We start from the raw sequence: 9,782 nt of genomic DNA, 5'->3' as shown, positions 1-9,782 counted from the left end.
AGCAGGAGGGGGTGGTCACCAGTATAAATCGTAATGCACAAGAATGATGTATAAGACGATTAACTACAGCCCTTTCACAGGAGATGTTTATTATTTTTTAAATTAAATTTGGAAACATAACTAGAAATATGGGGGTGCTATATATACAAGTACAGAAACACAACATTCTGTTAAAAGAACTGTACAGGTGGAGGCTGACTTGGTGAATCCTTGCTAGTAGCTGTAAAGCAATTACAGCAGGTATTGCTATTATCAGGAGACTTCACTGAGGCATGACAATTGTGATTATCTACACATACTCTTGGTCTAGGATACAAGTTTATCCTTTAGCAAAGTCCCAAAGAAATAAGCCCAACACTTCAGATCCTCCACCAAGAATACATTTAAACCCCTGAACAAGCCAGTTAGTGACCTTTCCCAAAATCAATCTCGACAATATATCCATAGCTCCCATGGCAATGCACACTCAAAAGTAAACAGTACACGAGCAAAACTAGTTTCTCAGGATACAAGCCATATACATGACAAGAATATGCTTGTTTAATTTACATAAAATAAAAAAAATTGTTAAAGAATAGGGTTTTAACACTCATAGTTCTTTACAAGACCCAAATAGTCAATAAAAAATTCAAAATATCATAAGCCCCTGCCACAGGTAACATATCAAACAATTAACTGGTTAATTGTGTAATAAATTTAGACGAGCTACACATACAAAGTAATTATCACATAATTAACTGGTTAATGGAGCAACAGATTTAGACCGATCACATGTGCAAAGTAATTTTCACACCATACAAATGTCTATCCTGCTATAAAAAGGGCCAACCAGCTTGCAAAGTTGGTGCTTGAAAATGTGTAATAATTTTATAGCTGGTTTCTACCCAGCTTTACTTTGAACATGTGCAGGGCCCACATGTATGATATGAGTGAAATGGATAGAGTGGTAGGGATCCTAGCACAGGCTGGCGCAGGATCCAGGGAATCCCTGGTGACCCGTGCCCCTACACCAGGACCTATGCAGCCCCATGCCTCCACATCGGGAATTCCCAGGTCCTGCGCCACCCTGCGCATCCTTACCAGGACCTGAACTGACCCGTGCTTCTATGTGAAACATGGATTGGTGCAGGTCCCAGTATCGAGGTGCAGGGTGGTGTGGGGCACTATGAATTCCCGGGGTACTATGCTGCTCCACCAGGACTCGCACCAACCCATGATTGATGTGGAGGCACCTGGCAGAAATACACTGCTTATATTCTCTGCACTGTTGTCCAAAACGACACACATACCATCTAAAATGCTTAACAACAATCAACTTTTCCCAAAATTAATACTTATTTTTAGTTCTTTCAGATTAATCAAACTTGGATTTGACAGGGATTTTCTGGACCCTTTCAGCATTAGACTATTATCACGTGCTTAAAGCGCAGAGGCTGATAAATCTTTGCTACTGTCAATAACATTTGAAATTGAGCTGCAGGGGATTCACAAGGCTACCTCATATGAAGATGCCCCACTGGATATTGGGTAAAAGCCTCAACATTCATAATATGCTGTCTCTGGCTTATCCTTTCTGCCACAGCAGTGATTTCCTGAGGCAAGAAGGTTTTGAGAATTCAGCTGTCTAGGAGAGCTTGTCTGTATACTGTTTGTTACTGGGGCACACTGACACTTGGAATAGTTTATCATGATTCAAATTACTTTTAACTTTTTAAAATTGTCTGATTTTCAGGATGATTCTCTCCCTTCAAATATATATTGTCCTATTTTTTATCCCTAAAAATATAAGTATTAAAAAAAACACGGCTTAAAAAACATCATGACAGAAGCTACTATGTGAATGAAAATGAAAACTTTTAATTTGAATTTTAATATATATAATTAAGATAGTGAATGAGAACTGAAATATGAGACTGACCAGGTTGTTTTCTCTGTCTGAGAAGAGAGACAGAAAGTTGACACTGCAAAAGGTGGAAAGGAAGCCAAATATTTTAAGCCTGTAAAGTATGACTCCATAGCGTTAACAACCAAAGGAATAGATATTTAAATCTGGCAACCTCCATCTGATCTGAAATATGGCAGAATGTATTGTGTGATTTTTGTTTTAATTTCTTGCTTTTAATTAGTAACAAAAAGAGAATTTAACATAGAAAGTTAGGGTTGGAAGGAACCTCAGGAGGTCATCTAGTAAAATTTAGTTTACTACATGAGGTACTCCTGGGCAATACTAACTAAGAGAGATTTGTCTTGTAGGAACTTTTGCTTCAGATAACACGTTTCAAGGGTTTAAGATGTTATTTAGCTACCTAATAGCACACACTGACGGTACTGATGGGAAAGAGGACAACGCTACATTGCATCAACTGGCCCCTCAGATAAAAAGAAAAACCTTCTAGAAGTAGGAGGAGACCTTGAAGCAAATGTCCTCCATATACTGCATTTTTAAGCAACTCTGTTCACTACCTATCTCCACCATAAATTATATCTGGAAACCCCCTCTTTTAAAGGTCTAAGCCAGGGGTTGGCAACCTATGCTGGCAACCTATGGCTCCTGTGCTGGTTCTGACTCGCAAAGAGGTCAATCAGGCCTGTGGAGGCCAGATATGGATCAGTCTCACAGAGCTGCACTGTGCCACATATCTGCTCCATAATGCTGCAAAACCTGATCTCCATGACATTAGAGCTTACTCTTGCTGTGAAAGGGCTGGGAATCTGGCACCTAGCTGTTCAGAAGGGGGAAGAAGGGAGACTTCTGGCCCACAGTGATGGTTGGATTATAAGCATTGGCCTGTGTCAGCAGAAGGCTGCCATTCCCTGACGTAAGCAGTAGCAACTGAATCTAAGATAAGTGTTTAAGAGAGCTGGGACTGCAGCAGTGCCTTCTCAATACAGTACAGTATCTGATCTATCTTGAGGCTAGAAAGACTAATACGTTGTGAAAGCATGGACTCAACTCAATCGTTAGTTTGACATTTTCAAGACTAGACACATTCCAAACAGAGGCAGCTGATGTGGTCATACCTCTGGCTGAAAGCAAATCAATCCATCTTGTACTTGGACTCCTGCCTGATCATAAAAAGTTATTATAAAACACATAATCCATTTAGATAGCTTCCTAGTCAACATGGTTTGGCCCTGGGATTTCTCTCTGTGAGCTATAAATAATTGGGGAGATCTACAATTAGGCTTTGTGCTTTCTTCATGGTAACATTTAACAGTGTACAGCCTCACTCCACCTAAGTTATAACTCAGCAAAACAAGTGGTTATTGGCATCAGTTTATAGACTTATTTGAACATAAGCTACCACCTAGTAGATAAATTTTAGGTGAAGTTTTACAATAACATTAACTTTATGGAATATGGCATAAGTAGAATCATTAGGGCCGTGCAAAGCTTCAGTAGCTGATTCAATTCGGAGGAGATTCAGCCCGATTCGACAACTAAATCTCCAAATCCAAATCAAATTGGGAGACCCACTGAAAGCTCTGAATTGTCACCAATTCGGAGATTCAGCCATAGACCAAACAGGCAGCAGTCCTTGAGGACTCTGGATACAGTTGCCTCCAGCTGGTAAGTCCATTGTGCTGGGCAGAAGGGGGAGGGAAGAGGTGTGGGAGAGGCAGATCAATGCCCCTACAGTGAGAGAGGGACTGGGGCTGGGACAGGCAGCCCAGCTGGGGCGGGGGCTCCCGTCACTGTGCACCACCAGTCCAGGAGGGAGTGGGCATATGCCCCTGAATCTGTGCGGGTGGGATGGGCTGGACTGCGCTCTGGGAGGCTAGCCCCAGCTGCCCGCTGCCAGGCTGTACTCTGCAGGGTGGGTGCAGCCCTGGCTGCTCTCTATGGGGTGGGTGCAGCCAGGGCTGTGCTCCGGGCGGCTAGCCCCAGCCACAGCCCGCAGCACAGCCCAGGCTCCGCCCGCCCTGCAGAGCGCAGTAGATCAGAGGCTATGGGGGGGCTGCAGCCACCCTAAAATTTCCCATAGCCCTTGCCGCCAGCCCCGCTCTCATTCAAGTTCACGTGCCCGCCCCCATGCCCTGCTACTGCTTGCTCAGTTGGGGTGAAGTCGCGGCTTGTCTGGGAGGTGCGGGGAGGTTGGGTGAGCAGCGGGAGGGCATAGCCCCCACTCCCAACGCCTACCACTGCCTGTCCAGAGTGAAGCCTGGCTCAGCCCACTGTGCACGGATCCAGGGGCACACGCCCACTCCCATGCTCTCCTGGACTGGCACCACACAGTGGCGGGAGCCCCTCTCCCTAAGTCCTGTGCCCCCCTGCCCTGGCTAGGCAGCTTGCCCCAGCCCCAACCCCAATCCCTCCCTCACTGTGGGGGTGCTGATCTGCCCCCACCACGCCCCTTCCCTCCCCCCTCTGCCTACCACAACAGACTTACCAGCTGGAGGCAGGTGTGCCCAACTTCCTCGAGGACTGCTGCCTGTTTAATCTATGGCTGAATCTCCGAATCAGTGCCAAATCTTTGGATCCAAATCGGCCAAATTGAATCAGGACAGTGATTTGAATCACTGAATCGAATCAGTGTCCCTCCAAATTGGCTGAATCCAAATTGAATACCTGCTGCTTCGCACAGGCCTAAGAATCATCTATAAGAACCCATAATCCAGTAGTTTTGCCACAAGATGTTACAGCCAAAAAGAGGGTTGTTTTCAAAGAGAATAGATAACTTCTCTGAGATTCAAAGGGTAAGATTTGAATCCAAGTGTCAAGGTTAGGAAGATTCTAGACCAGTGAAAGTAAAAAAATGCTCTTCACTGACAGGTGAGAAAATATTCAACAGGCAAAAATCCATAAGCAGTAATAACTTCAGTTTAAATTTCTACAGAGGATCAAAACAACCCTGAATCTTTCAGAAATCAGATATTCTAAGACATGCACAACAGAACAAGTCTTGGGCTTCCTCTAATATTGTAAAACTATAGAATGAAAGTTTTGATTTCATATAAGACATTCTGGTAGAACATCTCTTAGATTCCAAAATCTTTTTTTTTTGTTTCATGAGAAGAAATTAAATGTTTCATTTTTCTAGGGACTTGGAAACACAACAATCAAGTGCAGAGATTCAAGGTCTTAACAGAAAATCCTGCCCTTCTTTTGAGATGTGAGATCTGAAACTAATAGAAGAGGGTAAATTTCCTTGCAGAGCTATAAGATCTGAACCCTCTTCTCATCCCAACTCACAATCCATTGTAGAATTATTAAAATCACCTGATTTTTTTTTTGCCAGTTTACTTTTCTTAAAATTTTAAGGAAGAAATGGAAGAAAGACAGCTAATAGCCTTCTCCTAATAGAAAAAAATATAGTCTTCAGTTCCAGGACTTTGCCTGCCTGAAACAAAACTGCTTAGACAACATACTCAAAAGTGAAGGGTGGTTTTGTGTATTTATTTGCATTTGTTTTGTAACCCAGTCAAGATTTGCCTTGTTGAATAAACTGAGCTCAGGAAAACTTTAAAGTTACTATATTTGCTTGAATATAAGACAAGTCTTCCCCAATCAGCATGGGAAAAAATGCTCCTCATCTTATATTCACATACAAGGAGACCACATTAAATACATTATCCACCATTAAATTGATGCCAAATGCATCATGTGCTCAGCATTGGAAACCAACTATGAAGTTGATTAAATGCAGCCAACACTAAGCATGACTATAAAACACATGACCTATATTAGGCAAGCATGCTGATGGGAAAGTGTGTGCACGTGTGCACACACGTATTCCCCTTAAAAAAACCAGGCAGTTGCTCTCCCAGGAGGGAACAAGCACTGGGCCATGAGGTACTGGAATACCAGGCCACCATTTGGAGAGGCTGGAGCAAGCTCCTCCCCAGTGCAAAAAATGCTGATGGGAACTTTTTTTTTTAACCAAAATTTCATATTGCAAAAACAACTGCATATCCAAAAACATACAATTACATATATTAAACCCTTAAAAACATACATCAACTTCCTACAAAAGAACCCCTTACAGTAGACCTTTTTCTTCACACAGGACCCCATGAAATACTATTACTTTAGTAACCACCTGAAACTCTCTGCCCTTCCCATCAGTCCTTTCTGTTGGTTTAGTGAAACAAGTGTGTCCAGTCTTTTTTTTCTCCACTTCTTTTCTGCCTCTTCTCCTCCAATCTCTTCTTTGTCCTGATCGATGTAGTATTTCTATTCATGCACCCCCAACTTCAGGCGCTCTTTCAGTGAAAGCCAACCCCTTAAAAAACCAGAGGTTTCCATAAACTAGATTTAAAATATGCTAATGAAGTTCTTAATAATGTTTTCTCCAGTCCCTTTGGTGTGACTCCATATAGTACCATCTCTTGTGCCAATTATAGTTTTATTTTGGTGACACTCAGGAAGTGGCAAACCCTTTTCCACATCTTTTTGCATATGTACCACTCCCAAAATAGGTCTCTCCATTTCTTCTTCCCTGGAACTCTCCCTTGGTCACCTAGTGAGCTTTTCAAGCCCCATCTGTGTTGCATCTCTCTCACTGGTAAGATATTTCTTACAACCATCCACACTAGGTCAGCATGTTGCCCTTTTAGTTGTTTACCCACTACCCACACCTTCTTCACTTGTCCTTCTGTGAAGCTTCCCACTGCTGCCATCCTGTCCCTCTCCTTTACAGTTTCATCAATTTCTTATGGTCTTTCAGGACCTCTAGCCCTACCTTCCCTATTTTCTACCTCTGCATGAAACCTTCCATCCTGATATAATGAATCAGGAGTTGCCATACCCATGGACTCTTTAAAGAGGTCTGGCATACTCCCCATTTCCTCAAAATTGCAGCTCCATGAATCTGGGTGATATACACTGCTTTCCCCTCTCCCTCCATTATCACCTTGAATACCATGCTTACATATTTTGCACGGATGAACAATCCCAAATCCCGTAGCCCCCATCCCATCATCTCTCTTGCTTTGTACAGTTCAGATCTAGCCAAGACGTTTAGATCTAGATCTTTTCTCTTTTGGCATGCCAGAGAAACACACATATTTCTCTCTGTGCTTTTGCAATCTGCCGCTACATTGGTGGGAATACAATTCCTTTATATAGAATAAACAGCAGTAGTACCTTAACCGCGGCCACTTTTCTGACAAAGGACAGCATCCTTCCGGACTATAACCAAAGTATTTGCTGTAATCTTACCTTCACCTTTTCCCATGCTGTATTACCTTTCCCTTCAGCATCCATTGTGATCCCTAGAACTCTAATTTCACTCTCTCTTATTTAAAGGCCCAACTTCTCCAAGTCCCTCCAGTTCCCCATGCCCATTATGGTGCTTTTGAATCTATTTAGGTTAGCCCCCATCACTTCTCCATACTCTGATGTACGCTTTAACACCCTTTCCATTGAAAGTCTATCTCTGTCTCTAACTACTATATTTATATCATCCATGCATAATACACATTTTATTTCTCCCCCTCTCGGTATCTTTCCTCCACTTAAGACCTTGTCTTTTCTTATTCTTTGTGCTAAAGGTTCCATGTTGCACACAAATAGTAGTGGTGACAGGGGGCATGCTTGCCTCACTACTGTACGGATTTTAAAGGCCACACTTAGATGCCCATTAATTTGGACTTGACTCTCTGCTTCTCTATGCAATAGCCTTATCCAACTTACAAATTTATCTGGGAATCCCATTTTTCCCAGCATTTCGAATATGTAATCATGATCCACTCTGTCATATGCTTTATCGGAATCTAGATTTGCTACAACTGTGTTTGTTTTCCTCTCTCGGATGTGGGACAGTGTTGTCTCTGATCACTCTGATTGTTTCCGAGATCCTTCTACCTGGTACTGTGCATACTTGGTCATCATGTATTATCTTCTGGAGGTTTTTCCTCATTCTCAAAGCCAGTGTCTTGGCCATTAACCTACAGTCCATATTAAGGAGTATAATTGGTCTCTAGTTTTTCTTTCTTGCCTTTCTTGAAGAGTAAGATTACAACGCCTCTTGTAAAAGCTTTCCCTGCCTCTCCTGTTTCCACTATTTTTCTTGAAGACTTTCACTATATCCCTCCTTATTCATGCCCAAAACGTCTCATAAAATTCCACAGGTAGTCCATCTGCTCCTGGTCATTTCCCTCTTTAAAGATTTTTAAGCACTCCTCCACGTTTTTTAAGCTTATCTTTTCTTCTTTGCTTCTTCCTCTTCTTTCTCTTCAATTTCTTCCAGCAAAACCTTCATCTTCTTCCTGTCTATTTCCTTCTTCTGATATAGCTCTACATAAAATCTTCTCATTGCCTCTAAGAACTCATTCTGCTTTTCCACCTGGGCACTACCTTCTTCCCACGCTGCTTTTAGTTCTTCCTTTCACCATCTTACTTCTAGATGAAAAGTATTGGGACCACTCTTCATTTTTTCCCAGCCAGGGTGCTTGTTCTAAAAACATTTTCCTTCTCATCTCTGTTTTAAACCAGCTTTCTATCTCTTACCTTGTTTCTTCTAGTTCTTCTCATACCTGTCTTCCTTCTGCAGCTTCCTTTAGCAGCTCCAGCATCTTTCTTTGTAGCTCTCTCAACAATTTCATTCTTCTCCCCAAAGTTTTTCAGCCTTTCTTCCTGAAGAATTCTCCTGTCCTCTTCTTTACCATCATCTACCATTCTCTGGTACTCTTAAAACATTTCTTTAGTGTTTTCCACCTCCCATACTGCCTTGTGTGTATGCTTGACATATCTCTAAACCTTGTAATATTCACACTTTTAACTTCTACACTCCCCTTCCTCTTATGGGGCTCTTACCAAGACTCAGCTCCGCTTTCAGCATCCAGTGATCGCTAAATGCTACACATATGGCTTCTTTGTTCCTAATCTTTATGCCTTTTCTAAAGGAAATTTACAGATACAAAATCAATTTTTCATTATTTCTTTCCACTGAGGTCAGTTCCAGTGAAAACTTTCTCCTCTGCCCACATATTTGTTAGTGACGCTTCTTTAACTATACTTGTCACCAATCTGGATGACCTGTCTAAAGTTCCGTCTCCTCCTTCCCCTATTCTGTCACCTGCTTCTATTATCCAGTTGAAGTCCCCTGCTATTATCTACAGTCTCCCTCTGACCACATAAACTGCTAGCTTTCTAAGGAGAGCCTTCCTCCCCTCCCACTCTGGTGGTACATATAGCTAAAAACTTCTAATTCTGTTCCCCTGACTGATATTACCATTTGCTACAGTCTGCCACTGATGATGTCTTCTACCTGCTGTACTTTCACCTCTGGATTCTTGACTAGCATTGTCACTCTGACCACTTTGTTCTCATTTGTCCTTGACCACCAAGGCAGTCCTTGACCACCAAGGTACCCATAAGTCATTTGCCATGTCTTTCAGTTGGAGAAAACAATCATGCTGGTGAGGTTCTGCCTGCACCCCCAATATATCTAATAGTAACTTCACCACAAAATCATACCTGTTCATTGTCTAACCCTTCTGCACCCTGCCACCAGTTAATGTTGCCCTTATCCATAGTCTCCACTTCAGACCGGTATCCCATGACCCCTACGACTCATAGATTCATAGATTCTAGGGTCGCAAGGGACCTCAATAGATCATCGAGTCCGACCCCCTGCATAGGCAGGAGAGTGCTGGGTCTAGATGACCCCAGCAAGATGCATATCCAACCTCCTCTTGAAGACCCCCGTGGTAGGGGAGAGCACCACCTCCCTTGGGAGCCCATTCCAGACCTTGGCCACTCGAACTGTGAAGAAGTTCTTCCTAATGTCTAATCTAAATCTGCTCTCTGCTAGCTTGTGGCCATTATTTCTTGTAAC

The 9,782-nt window shown here is 42.6% G+C and overlaps 1 protein-coding gene across 1 annotated transcript in view; it reads right to left on the bottom strand.

Moving 5' to 3' along the window:
• The window catches only part of COG5 (component of oligomeric golgi complex 5), a 363,968-nt gene that overhangs the window by 44,638 nt on the left and 309,548 nt on the right, over window positions 1–9,782 (bottom strand). The gene's annotated exons all lie outside the window — the stretch shown is intronic.

The sequence above is a fragment of the Alligator sinensis genome, unplaced genomic scaffold, assembly GCF_000455745.1.
Source record: "Alligator sinensis unplaced genomic scaffold, ASM45574v1 scaffold100_1, whole genome shotgun sequence".
NCBI lineage: Eukaryota > Metazoa > Chordata > Crocodylia > Alligatoridae > Alligator > Alligator sinensis.
This window is presented reverse-complemented; position numbering and strand designations above follow the sequence as displayed.